The sequence below is a fragment of the Pelobates fuscus genome, chromosome 2 (genome assembly GCF_036172605.1).
Source record: "Pelobates fuscus isolate aPelFus1 chromosome 2, aPelFus1.pri, whole genome shotgun sequence".
In the NCBI taxonomy this organism is placed as follows: domain Eukaryota; kingdom Metazoa; phylum Chordata; class Amphibia; order Anura; family Pelobatidae; genus Pelobates; species Pelobates fuscus.
Window position 1 is genome coordinate 17,858,817 of NC_086318.1, and position 13,435 is coordinate 17,872,251.

General features: G+C 41.4%; 2 non-coding genes across 2 annotated transcripts; both read left to right on the forward strand.

Moving 5' to 3' along the window:
- The first annotated feature begins 11,372 nt into the window (after positions 1 to 11,372).
- Positions 11,373 to 11,446, forward strand: TRNAN-GUU (transfer RNA asparagine (anticodon GUU)). The gene has a single exon. It is a non-coding gene; the product is annotated as a tRNA-Asn (tRNA).
- A 1,469-nt stretch (positions 11,447 to 12,915) lies between these two features.
- On the forward strand, positions 12,916 to 12,989 carry TRNAN-GUU (transfer RNA asparagine (anticodon GUU)). The gene has a single exon. It is a non-coding gene; the product is annotated as a tRNA-Asn (tRNA).
- The last annotated feature ends 446 nt before the right edge of the window (positions 12,990 to 13,435 follow it).

Sequence of the window (13,435 nt, forward strand, 5' to 3'; positions counted from 1 at the left end):
AACCAAACAGAAAAAAAAGGAAAGAAAAACAGCAGCAAAGAGTAAAATTAGCTTTAATGTTTCTGCAACAACACATTACATTCAAACGGAGGCTACAGATTGTATAGAAGAAAACAAATAACAACCCCAAAGACATTCATTAAACATGTTAAGTGAGGACGTAAAGGAGATCTCTATAGAAATGTTTGGAAATCTGTTACGTCACACAGACATGTTGACAGAGTGGTCAGAAAGTGCAATTTTTCTTGAAATTAACAGGCAAGCTATCATCGATTGACTTAAAACCAATAAAACCTCAGATGTGGATGGTAACATAACGAAAGCAGTGAAAACCCATGGAAAAGTGAATTTCTCTTAAGGTTTGGGGATTTGATTGCCAACGGAATTACAAATTTGAACAAAAACAAATTGCTTAGCAGAGGACGGTTTCGATCCATCGACCTCTGGGTTATGGGCCCAGCACGCTTCCGCTGCGCCACTCTGCTGCTGTCACACCTTTCTCTGTGCATTTTGAAAGGGAGAAGCTGGCTCCACCTACATTTGCATGCAGATAAAGAACCATAGCTGCATTTGAAAGCAGAGGATGCCGTAACCTCTGAAAAAGCATTTAGACATTGTGAGAGCAAAATCTTGTTAGTCCACGTAGCTCTCTCGCCTCACGTGCTTAGTCTCTGTGGCGCAATTGGTTAGCGCGTTCGGCTGTTAACCGAAAGGTTGGTGGTTGCAAACGGAATAGAGAAATATCATACAAGCATGTTAAAAGCGTTGGAAGACAATTTTTTAAGGAAAGTGTTTTGAAACTTGAAGACACGCACGGACGTGCCAGATGATCAGAAAGTGCCATTTCACTCGGAGTTAACAGTCCAAATACAAGCAATCGACTTTAATGCCTCACTGCATCAAGCTTAGCAACGTTTGATGGGCACGGAAAGTTTGGTGATCAACTCCAATCTGGGATGATTCATTTTTAACATGGAATGGGCAAAGCATGCGCTAACCAAACAGAAAAAAAAGGAAAGAAAAACAGCAGCAAAGAGTAAAATTAGCTTTAATGTTTCTGCAACAACACATTACATTCAAACGGAGGCTACAGATTGTATAGAAGAAAACAAATAACAACCCCAAAGACATTCATTAAACATGTTAAGTGAGGACGTAAAGGAGATCTCTATAGAAATGTTTGGAAATCTGTTACGTCACACAGACATGTTGACAGAGTGGTCAGAAAGTGCAATTTTTCTTGAAATTAACAGGCAAGCTATCATCGATTGACTTAAAACCAATAAAACCTCAGATGTGGATGGTAACATAACGAAAGCAGTGAAAACCCATGGAAAAGTGAATTTCTCTTAAGGTTTGGGGATTTGATTGCCAACGGAATTACAAATTTGAACAAAAACAAATTGCTTAGCAGAGGACGGTTTCGATCCATCGACCTCTGGGTTATGGGCCCAGCACGCTTCCGCTGCGCCACTCTGCTGCTGTCACACCTTTCTCTGTGCATTTTGAAAGGGAGAAGCTGGCTCCACCTACATTTGCATGCAGATAAAGAACCATAGCTGCATTTGAAAGCAGAGGATGCCGTAACCTCTGAAAAAGCATTTAGACATTGTGAGAGCAAAATCTTGTTAGTCCACGTAGCTCTCTCACCTCACGTGCTTAGTCTCTGTGGCGCAATTGGTTAGCGCGTTTGGCTGTTAACCGAAAGGTTGGTGGTTCAAGCCCACCCAGGGACGTTTTGAGACACTTGAGTTTTTTTAACCGAGAAGCAAAAAAGGAGCACAAAATAGTTACCTTTCAAACGCAAATACGGTGACTGCAAATTGATTAACATAGGTGGAGACCCTTCACAAAACCATGTTTAAAAGGAAGGGTGACGTCATATCTATGACGGTGCTTTCCAATTGAAACTTCATCAAAAGCACGTAAAACATCATCAGAAGTGAACAGGAAGTTCATTCTTCATTCCGTTGTCAACCGATTGGCCAGAAAATTGGGCTCGATCAAAGGGAACCTGAACAGGGGACTGCTCCTATCCATCGTCATTCATTGGGAAAGTGTCTGCAATTTCAAACACATTGCATTTCTCATATCAGCATGTGATGAGCGCCCGAAGCGTGCTGTTGAAACCCCACTCCGGGACCATTCCTTTTTCAATGCAGGAGGGGCAAAGCATTTGCTAACCAATAAGCAAAAAAATATGAAAATCCTCATCTTTCCCACAAAAACATCAAAAACAACAGCAAAAACATTGAAGACGGCTGGCTGCAAACGGAATAGAGAAATATCATACAAGCATGTTAAAAGCGTTGGAAGACAATTTTTTAAGGAAAGTGTTTTGAAACTTGAAGACACGCACGGACGTGCCAGATGATCAGAAAGTGCCATTTCACTCGGAGTTAACAGTCCAAATACAAGCAATCGACTTTAATGCCTCACTGCATCAAGCTTAGCAACGTTTGATGGGCACGGAAAGTTTGGTGATCAACTCCACTCTGGGATGATTCATTTTTAACATGGAATGGGCAAAGCATGCGCTAACCAAACAGAAAAAAAAGGAAAGAAAAACAGCAGCAAAGAGTAAAATTAGCTTTAATGTTTCTGCAACAACACATTACATTCAAAAGGAGGCTACAGATTGTATAGAAGAAAACAAATAACAACCCCAAAGACATTCATTAAACATGTTAAGTGAGGACGTAAAGGAGATCTCTATAGAAATGTTTGGAAATCTGTTACGTCACACAGACATGTTGACAGAGTGGTCAGAAAGTGCAATTTTTCTTGAAATTAACAGGCAAGCTATCATCGATTGACTTAAAACCAATAAAACCTCAGATGTGGATGGTAACATAACGAAAGCAGTGAAAACCCATGGAAAAGTGAATTTCTCTTAAGGTTTGGGGATTTGATTGCCAACGGAATTACAAATTTGAACAAAAACAAATTGCTTAGCAGAGGATGGTTTCGATCCATCGACCTCTGGGTTATGGGCCCAGCACGCTTCCGCTGCGCCACTCTGCTGCTGTCACACCTTTCTCTGTGCATTTTGAAAGGGAGAAGCTGGCTCCACCTACATTTGCATGCAGATAAAGAACCATAGCTGCATTTGAAAGCAGAGGATGCCGTAACCTCTGAAAAAGCATTTAGACATTGTAAGAGCAAAATCTTGTTAGTCCACGTAGCTCTCTCGCCTCACGTGCTTAGTCTCTGTGGCGCAATTGGTTAGCGCGTTTGGCTGTTAACCGAAAGGTTGGTGGTTCAAGCCCACCCAGGGACGTTTTGAGACACTTGAGTTTTTTTAACCGAGAAGCAAAAAAGGAGCACAAAATAGTTACCTTTCAAACGCAAATACGGTGACTGCAAATTGATTAACATAGGTGGAGACCCTTCACAAAACCATGTTTAAAAGGAAGGGTGACGTCATATCTATGACGGTGCTTTCCAATTGAAACTTCATCAAAAGCACGTAAAACATCATCAGAAGTGAACAGGAAGTTCATTCTTCATTCCGTTGTCAACCGATTGGCCAGAAAATTGGGCTCGATCAAAGGGAACCTGAACAGGGGACTGCTCCTATCCATCGTCATTCATTGGGAAAGTGTCTGCAATTTCAAACACATTGCATTTCTCATATCAGCATGTGATGAGCGCCCGAAGCGTGCTGTTGAAACCCCACTCCGGGACCATTCCTTTTTTAATGCAGGAGGGGCAAAGCATTTGCTAACCAATAAGCAAAAAAATATGAAAATCCTCATCTTTCCCACAAAAACATCAAAAACAACAGCAAAAACATTGAAGACGGCTGGCTGCAAACGGAATAGAGAAATATCATACAAGCATGTTAAAAGCGTTGGAAGACAATTTTTTAAGGAAAGTGTTTTGAAACTTGAAGACACGCACGGACGTGCCAGATGATCAGAAAGTGCCATTTCACTCGGAGTTAACAGTCCAAATACAAGCAATCGACTTTAATGCCTCACTGCATCAAGCTTAGCAACGTTTGATGGGCACGGAAAGTTTGGTGATCAACTCCACTCTGGGATGATTCATTTTTAACATGGAATGGGCAAAGCATGCGCTAACCAAACAGAAAAAAAAGGAAAGAAAAACAGCAGCAAAGAGTAAAATTAGCTTTAATGTTTCTGCAACAACACATTACATTCAAAAGGAGGCTACAGATTGTATAGAAGAAAACAAATAACAACCCCAAAGACATTCATTAAACATGTTAAGTGAGGACGTAAAGGAGATCTCTATAGAAATGTTTGGAAATCTGTTACGTCACACAGACATGTTGACAGAGTGGTCAGAAAGTGCAATTTTTCTTGAAATTAACAGGCAAGCTATCATCGATTGACTTAAAACCAATAAAACCTCAGATGTGGATGGTAACATAACGAAAGCAGTGAAAACCCATGGAAAAGTGAATTTCTCTTAAGGTTTGGGGATTTGATTGCCAACGGAATTACAAATTTGAACAAAAACAAATTGCTTAGCAGAGGATGGTTTCGATCCATCGACCTCTGGGTTATGGGCCCAGCACGCTTCCGCTGCGCCACTCTGCTGCTGTCACACCTTTCTCTGTGCATTTTGAAAGGGAGAAGCTGGCTCCACCTACATTTGCATGCAGATAAAGAACCATAGCTGCATTTGAAAGCAGAGGATGCCGTAACCTCTGAAAAAGCATTTAGACATTGTAAGAGCAAAATCTTGTTAGTCCACGTAGCTCTCACGCCTCACGTGCTTAGTCTCTGTGGCGCAATTGGTTAGCGCGTTTGGCTGTTAACCGAAAGGTTGGTGGTTCAAGCCCACCCAGGGACGTTTTGAGACACTTGAGTTTTTTTAACCGAGAAGCAAAAAAGGAGCACAAAATAGTTACCTTTCAAACGCAAATACGGTGACTGCAAATTGATTAACATAGGTGGAGACCCTTCACAAAACCATGTTTAAAAGGAAGGGTGACGTCATATCTATGACGGTGCTTTCCAATTGAAACTTCATCAAAAGCACGTAAAACATCATCAGAAGTGAACAGGAAGTTCATTCTTCATTCCGTTGTCAACCGATTGGCCAGAAAATTGGGCTCGATCAAAGGGAACCTGAACAGGGGACTGCTCCTATCCATCGTCATTCATTGGGAAAGTGTCTGCAATTTCAAACACATTGCATTTCTCATATCAGCATGTGATGAGCGCCCGAAGCGTGCTGTTGAAACCCCACTCCGGGACCATTCCTTTTTTAATGCAGGAGGGGCAAAGCATTTGCTAACCAATAAGCAAAAAAATATGAAAATCCTCATCTTTCCCACAAAAACATCAAAAACAACAGCAAAAACATTGAAGACGGCTGGCTGCAAACGGAATAGAGAAATATCATACAAGCATGTTAAAAGCGTTGGAAGACAATTTTTTAAGGAAAGTGTTTTGAAACTTGAAGACACGCACGGACGTGCCAGATGATCAGAAAGTGCCATTTCACTCGGAGTTAACAGTCCAAATACAAGCAATCGACTTTAATGCCTCACTGCATCAAGCTTAGCAACGTTTGATGGGCACGGAAAGTTTGGTGATCAACTCCACTCTGGGATGATTCATTTTTAACATGGAATGGGCAAAGCATGCGCTAACCAAACAGAAAAAAAAGGAAAGAAAAACAGCAGCAAAGAGTAAAATTAGCTTTAATGTTTCTGCAACAACACATTACATTCAAACGGAGGCTACAGATTGTATAGAAGAAAACAAATAACAACCCCAAAGACATTCATTAAACATGTTAAGTGAGGACGTAAAGGAGATCTCTATAGAAATGTTTGGAAATCTGTTACGTCACACAGACATGTTGACAGAGTGGTCAGAAAGTGCAATTTTTCTTGAAATTAACAGGCAAGCTATCATCGATTGACTTAAAACCAATAAAACCTCAGATGTGGATGGTAACATAACGAAAGCAGTGAAAACCCATGGAAAAGTGAATTTCTCTTAAGGTTTGGGGATTTGATTGCCAACGGAATTACAAATTTGAACAAAAACAAATTGCTTAGCAGAGGACGGTTTCGATCCATCGACCTCTGGGTTATGGGCCCAGCACGCTTCCGCTGCGCCACTCTGCTGCTGTCACACCTTTCTCTGTGCATTTTGAAAGGGAGAAGCTGGCTCCACCTACATTTGCATGCAGATAAAGAACCATAGCTGCATTTGAAAGCAGAGGATGCCGTAACCTCTGAAAAAGCATTTAGACATTGTGAGAGCAAAATCTTGTTAGTCCACGTAGCTCTCTCACCTCACGTGCTTAGTCTCTGTGGCGCAATTGGTTAGCGCGTTTGGCTGTTAACCGAAAGGTTGGTGGTTCAAGCCCACCCAGGGACGTTTTGAGACACTTGAGTTTTTTTAACCGAGAAGCAAAAAAGGAGCACAAAATAGTTACCTTTCAAACGCAAATACGGTGACTGCAAATTGATTAACATAGGTGGAGACCCTTCACAAAACCATGTTTAAAAGGAAGGGTGACGTCATATCTATGACGGTGCTTTCCAATTGAAACTTCATCAAAAGCACGTAAAACATCATCAGAAGTGAACAGGAAGTTCATTCTTCATTCCGTTGTCAACCGATTGGCCAGAAAATTGGGCTCGATCAAAGGGAACCTGAACAGGGGACTGCTCCTATCCATCGTCATTCATTGGGAAAGTGTCTGCAATTTCAAACACATTGCATTTCTCATATCAGCATGTGATGAGCGCCCGAAGCGTGCTGTTGAAACCCCACTCCGGGACCATTCCTTTTTCAATGCAGGAGGGGCAAAGCATTTGCTAACCAATAAGCAAAAAAATATGAAAATCCTCATCTTTCCCACAAAAACATCAAAAACAACAGCAAAAACATTGAAGACGGCTGGCTGCAAACGGAATAGAGAAATATCATACAAGCATGTTAAAAGCGTTGGAAGACAATTTTTTAAGGAAAGTGTTTTGAAACTTGAAGACACGCACGGACGTGCCAGATGATCAGAAAGTGCCATTTCACTCGGAGTTAACAGTCCAAATACAAGCAATCGACTTTAATGCCTCACTGCATCAAGCTTAGCAACGTTTGATGGGCACGGAAAGTTTGGTGATCAACTCCACTCTGGGATGATTCATTTTTAACATGGAATGGGCAAAGCATGCGCTAACCAAACAGAAAAAAAAGGAAAGAAAAACAGCAGCAAAGAGTAAAATTAGCTTTAATGTTTCTGCAACAACACATTACATTCAAAAGGAGGCTACAGATTGTATAGAAGAAAACAAATAACAACCCCAAAGACATTCATTAAACATGTTAAGTGAGGACGTAAAGGAGATCTCTATAGAAATGTTTGGAAATCTGTTACGTCACACAGACATGTTGACAGAGTGGTCAGAAAGTGCAATTTTTCTTGAAATTAACAGGCAAGCTATCATCGATTGACTTAAAACCAATAAAACCTCAGATGTGGATGGTAACATAACGAAAGCAGTGAAAACCCATGGAAAAGTGAATTTCTCTTAAGGTTTGGGGATTTGATTGCCAACGGAATTACAAATTTGAACAAAAACAAATTGCTTAGCAGAGGATGGTTTCGATCCATCGACCTCTGGGTTATGGGCCCAGCACGCTTCCGCTGCGCCACTCTGCTGCTGTCACACCTTTCTCTGTGCATTTTGAAAGGGAGAAGCTGGCTCCACCTACATTTGCATGCAGATAAAGAACCATAGCTGCATTTGAAAGCAGAGGATGCCGTAACCTCTGAAAAAGCATTTAGACATTGTAAGAGCAAAATCTTGTTAGTCCACGTAGCTCTCTCGCCTCACGTGCTTAGTCTCTGTGGCGCAATTGGTTAGCGCGTTTGGCTGTTAACCGAAAGGTTGGTGGTTCAAGCCCACCCAGGGACGTTTTGAGACACTTGAGTTTTTTTAACCGAGAAGCAAAAAAGGAGCACAAAATAGTTACCTTTCAAACGCAAATACGGTGACTGCAAATTGATTAACATAGGTGGAGACCCTTCACAAAACCATGTTTAAAAGGAAGGGTGACGTCATATCTATGACGGTGCTTTCCAATTGAAACTTCATCAAAAGCACGTAAAACATCATCAGAAGTGAACAGGAAGTTCATTCTTCATTCCGTTGTCAACCGATTGGCCAGAAAATTGGGCTCGATCAAAGGGAACCTGAACAGGGGACTGCTCCTATCCATCGTCATTCATTGGGAAAGTGTCTGCAATTTCAAACACATTGCATTTCTCATATCAGCATGTGATGAGCGCCCGAAGCGTGCTGTTGAAACCCCACTCCGGGACCATTCCTTTTTTAATGCAGGAGGGGCAAAGCATTTGCTAACCAATAAGCAAAAAAATATGAAAATCCTCATCTTTCCCACAAAAACATCAAAAACAACAGCAAAAACATTGAAGACGGCTGGCTGCAAACGGAATAGAGAAATATCATACAAGCATGTTAAAAGCGTTGGAAGACAATTTTTTAAGGAAAGTGTTTTGAAACTTGAAGACACGCACGGACGTGCCAGATGATCAGAAAGTGCCATTTCACTCGGAGTTAACAGTCCAAATACAAGCAATCGACTTTAATGCCTCACTGCATCAAGCTTAGCAACGTTTGATGGGCACGGAAAGTTTGGTGATCAACTCCACTCTGGGATGATTCATTTTTAACATGGAATGGGCAAAGCATGCGCTAACCAAACAGAAAAAAAAGGAAAGAAAAACAGCAGCAAAGAGTAAAATTAGCTTTAATGTTTCTGCAACAACACATTACATTCAAACGGAGGCTACAGATTGTATAGAAGAAAACAAATAACAACCCCAAAGACATTCATTAAACATGTTAAGTGAGGACGTAAAGGAGATCTCTATAGAAATGTTTGGAAATCTGTTACGTCACACAGACATGTTGACAGAGTGGTCAGAAAGTGCAATTTTTCTTGAAATTAACAGGCAAGCTATCATCGATTGACTTAAAACCAATAAAACCTCAGATGTGGATGGTAACATAACGAAAGCAGTGAAAACCCATGGAAAAGTGAATTTCTCTTAAGGTTTGGGGATTTGATTGCCAACGGAATTACAAATTTGAACAAAAACAAATTGCTTATCAGAGGATGGTTTCGATCCATCGACCTCTGGGTTATGGGCCCAGCACGCTTCCGCTGCGCCACTCTGCTGCTGTCACACCTTTCTCTGTGCATTTTGAAAGGGAGAAGCTGGCTCCACCTACATTTGCATGCAGATAAAGAACCATAGCTGCATTTGAAAGCAGAGGATGCCGTAACCTCTGAAAAAGCATTTAGACATTGTGAGAGCAAAATCTTGTTAGTCCACGTAGCTCTCTCGCCTCACGTGCTTAGTCTCTGTGGCGCAATTGGTTAGCGCGTTCGGCTGTTAACCGAAAGGTTGGTGGTTGCAAACGGAATAGAGAAATATCATACAAGCATGTTAAAAGCGTTGGAAGACAATTTTTTAAGGAAAGTGTTTTGAAACTTGAAGACACGCACGGACGTGCCAGATGATCAGAAAGTGCCATTTCACTCGGAGTTAACAGTCCAAATACAAGCAATCGACTTTAATGCCTCACTGCATCAAGCTTAGCAACGTTTGATGGGCACGGAAAGTTTGGTGATCAACTCCACTCTGGGATGATTCATTTTTAACATGGAATGGGCAAAGCATGCGCTAACCAAACAGAAAAAAAAGGAAAGAAAAACAGCAGCAAAGAGTAAAATTAGCTTTAATGTTTCTGCAACAACACATTACATTCAAACGGAGGCTACAGATTGTATAGAAGAAAACAAATAACAACCCCAAAGACATTCATTAAACATGTTAAGTGAGGACGTAAAGGAGATCTCTATAGAAATGTTTGGAAATCTGTTACGTCACACAGACATGTTGACAGAGTGGTCAGAAAGTGCAATTTTTCTTGAAATTAACAGGCAAGCTATCATCGATTGACTTAAAACCAATAAAACCTCAGATGTGGATGGTAACATAACGAAAGCAGTGAAAACCCATGGAAAAGTGAATTTCTCTTAAGGTTTGGGGATTTGATTGCCAACGGAATTACAAATTTAAACAAAAACAAATTGCTTAGCAGAGGATGGTTTCGATCCATCGACCTCTGGGTTATGGGCCCAGCACGCTTCCGCTGCGCCACTCTGCTGCTGTCACACCTTTCTCTGTGCATTTTGAAAGGGAGAAGCTGGCTCCACCTACATTTGCATGCAGATAAAGAACCATAGCTGCATTTGAAAGCAGAGGATGCCGTAACCTCTGAAAAAGCATTTAGACATTGTGAGAGCAAAATCTTGTTAGTCCACGTAGCTCTCTCGCCTCACGTGCTTAGTCTCTGTGGCGCAATTGGTTAGCGCGTTCGGCTGTTAACCGAAAGGTTGGTGGTTGCAAACGGAATAGAGAAATATCATACAAGCATGTTAAAAGCGTTGGAAGACAATTTTTTAAGGAAAGTGTTTTGAAACTTGAAGACACGCACGGACGTGCCAGATGATCAGAAAGTGCCATTTCACTCGGAGTTAACAGTCCAAATACAAGCAATCGACTTTAATGCCTCACTGCATCAAGCTTAGCAACGTTTGATGGGCACGGAAAGTTTGGTGATCAACTCCAATCTGGGATGATTCATTTTTAACATGGAATGGGCAAAGCATGCGCTAACCAAACAGAAAAAAAAGGAAAGAAAAACAGCAGCAAAGAGTAAAATTAGCTTTAATGTTTCTGCAACAACACATTACATTCAAACGGAGGCTACAGATTATATAGAAGAAAACAAATAACAACCCCAAAGACATTCATTAAACATGTTAAGTGAGGACGTAAAGGAGATCTCTATAGAAATGTTTGGAAATCTGTTACGTCACACAGACATGTTGACAGAGTGGTCAGAAAGTGCAATTTTTCTTGAAATTAACAGGCAAGCTATCATCGATTGACTTAAAACCAATAAAACCTCAGATGTGGATGGTAACATAACGAAAGCAGTGAAAACCCATGGAAAAGTGAATTTCTCTTAAGGTTTGGGGATTTGATTGCCAACGGAATTACAAATTTGAACAAAAACAAATTGCTTATCAGAGGATGGTTTCGATCCATCGACCTCTGGGTTATGGGCCCAGCACGCTTCCGCTGCGCCACTCTGCTGCTGTCACACCTTTCTCTGTGCATTTTGAAAGGGAGAAGCTGGCTCCACCTACATTTGCATGCAGATAAAGAACCATAGCTGCATTTGAAAGCAGAGGATGCCGTAACCTCTGAAAAAGCATTTAGACATTGTGAGAGCAAAATCTTGTTAGTCCACGTAGCTCTCTCGCCTCACGTGCTTAGTCTCTGTGGCGCAATTGGTTAGCGCGTTCGGCTGTTAACCGAAAGGTTGGTGGTTCAAGCCCACCCAGGGACGTTTTGAGACACTTGAGTTTTTTTAACCGAAAAGCAAAAAAGGAGCCCAAAATAGTTACCTTTCAAACGCAAATACGGTGACTGCAAATTGATTAACATAGGTGGAGACCCTTCACAAAACCATGCTTAAAAGGAAGGGTGACGTCATATCTATGACGGTGCTTTCCAATTGAAACTTCATCAAAAGCACGTAAAACATCATCAGAAGTGAACAGGAAGTTCATTCTTCATTCCGTTGTCAACCGATTGGCCAGAAAATTGGGCTCGATCAAAGGGAACCTGAACAGGGGACTGCTCCTATCCATCGTCATTCATTGGGAAAGTGTCTGCAATTTCAAACACATTGCATTTCTCATATCAGCATGTGATGAGCGCCCGAAGCGTGCTGTTGAAACCCCACTCCGGGACCATTCCTTTTTCAATGCAGGAGGGTCAAAGCATTTGCTAACCAATAAGCAAAAAAATATGAAAATCCTCATCTTTCCCACAAAAACATCAAAAACAACAGCAAAAACATTGAAGACGGCTGGCTGCAAACGGAATAGAGAAATATCATACAAGCATGTTAAAAGCGTTGGAAGACAATTTTTTAAGGAAAGTGTTTTGAAACTTGAAGACACGCACGGACGTGCCAGATGATCAGAAAGTGCCATTTCACTCGGAGTTAACAGTCCAAATACAAGCAATCGACTTTAATGCCTCACTGCATCAAGCTTAGCAACGTTTGATGGGCACGGAAAGTTTGGTGATCAACTCCACTCTGGGATGATTCATTTTTAACATGGAATGGGCAAAGCATGCGCTAACCAAACAGAAAAAAAAGGAAAGAAAAACAGCAGCAAAGAGTAAAATTAGCTTTAATGTTTCTGCAACAACACATTACATTCAAACGGAGGCTACAGATTGTATAGAAGAAAACAAATAACAACCCCAAAGACATTCATTAAACATGTTAAGTGAGGACGTAAAGGAGATCTCTATAGAAATGTTTGGAAATCTGTTACGTCACACAGACATGTTGACAGAGTGGTCAGAAAGTGCAATATTTCTTGAAATTAACAGGCAAGCTATCATCGATTGACTTAAAACCAATAAAACCTCAGATGTGGATGGTAACATAACGAAAGCAGTGAAAACCCATGGAAAAGTGAATTTCTCTTAAGGTTTGGGGATTTGATTGCCATGGAATTACAAGTTTGAACAAAAACAAATTGCTTAGCAGAGGATGGTTTCGATCCATCGACCTCTGGGTTATGGGCCCAGCACGCTTCCGCTGCGCCACTCTGCTGCTGTCACACCTTTCTCTGTGCATTTTGAAAGGGAGAAGCTGGCTCCACCTACATTTGCATGCAGATAAAGAACCATAGCTGCATTTGAAAGCAGAGGATGCCGTAACCTCTGAAAAAGCATTTAGACATTGTGAGAGCAAAATCTTGTTAGTCCACGTAGCTCTCTCGCCTCACGTGCTTAGTCTCTGTGGCGCAATTGGTTAGCGCGTTCGGCTGTTAACCGAAAGGTTGGTGGTTCAAGCCCACCCAGGGACGTTTTGAGACACTTGAGTTTTTTTAACCGAAAAGCAAAAAAGGAGCCCAAAATAGTTACCTTTCAAACGCAAATACGGTGACTGCAAATTGATTAACATAGGTGGAGACCCTTCACAAAACCATGCTTAAAAGGAAGGGTGACGTCATATCTATGACGGTGCTTTCCAATTGAAACTTCATCAAAAGCACGTAAAACATCATCAGAAGTGAACAGGAAGTTCATTCTTCATTCCGTTGTCAACCGATTGGCCAGAAAATTGGGCTCGATCAAAGGGAACCTGAACAGGGGACTGCTCCTATCCATCGTCATTCATTGGGAAAGTGTCTGCAATTTCAAACACATTGCATTTCTCATATCAGCATGTGATGAGCGCCCGAAGCGTGCTGTTGAAACCCCACTCCGGGACCATTCCTTTTTCAATGCAGGAGGGGCAAAGCATTTGCTA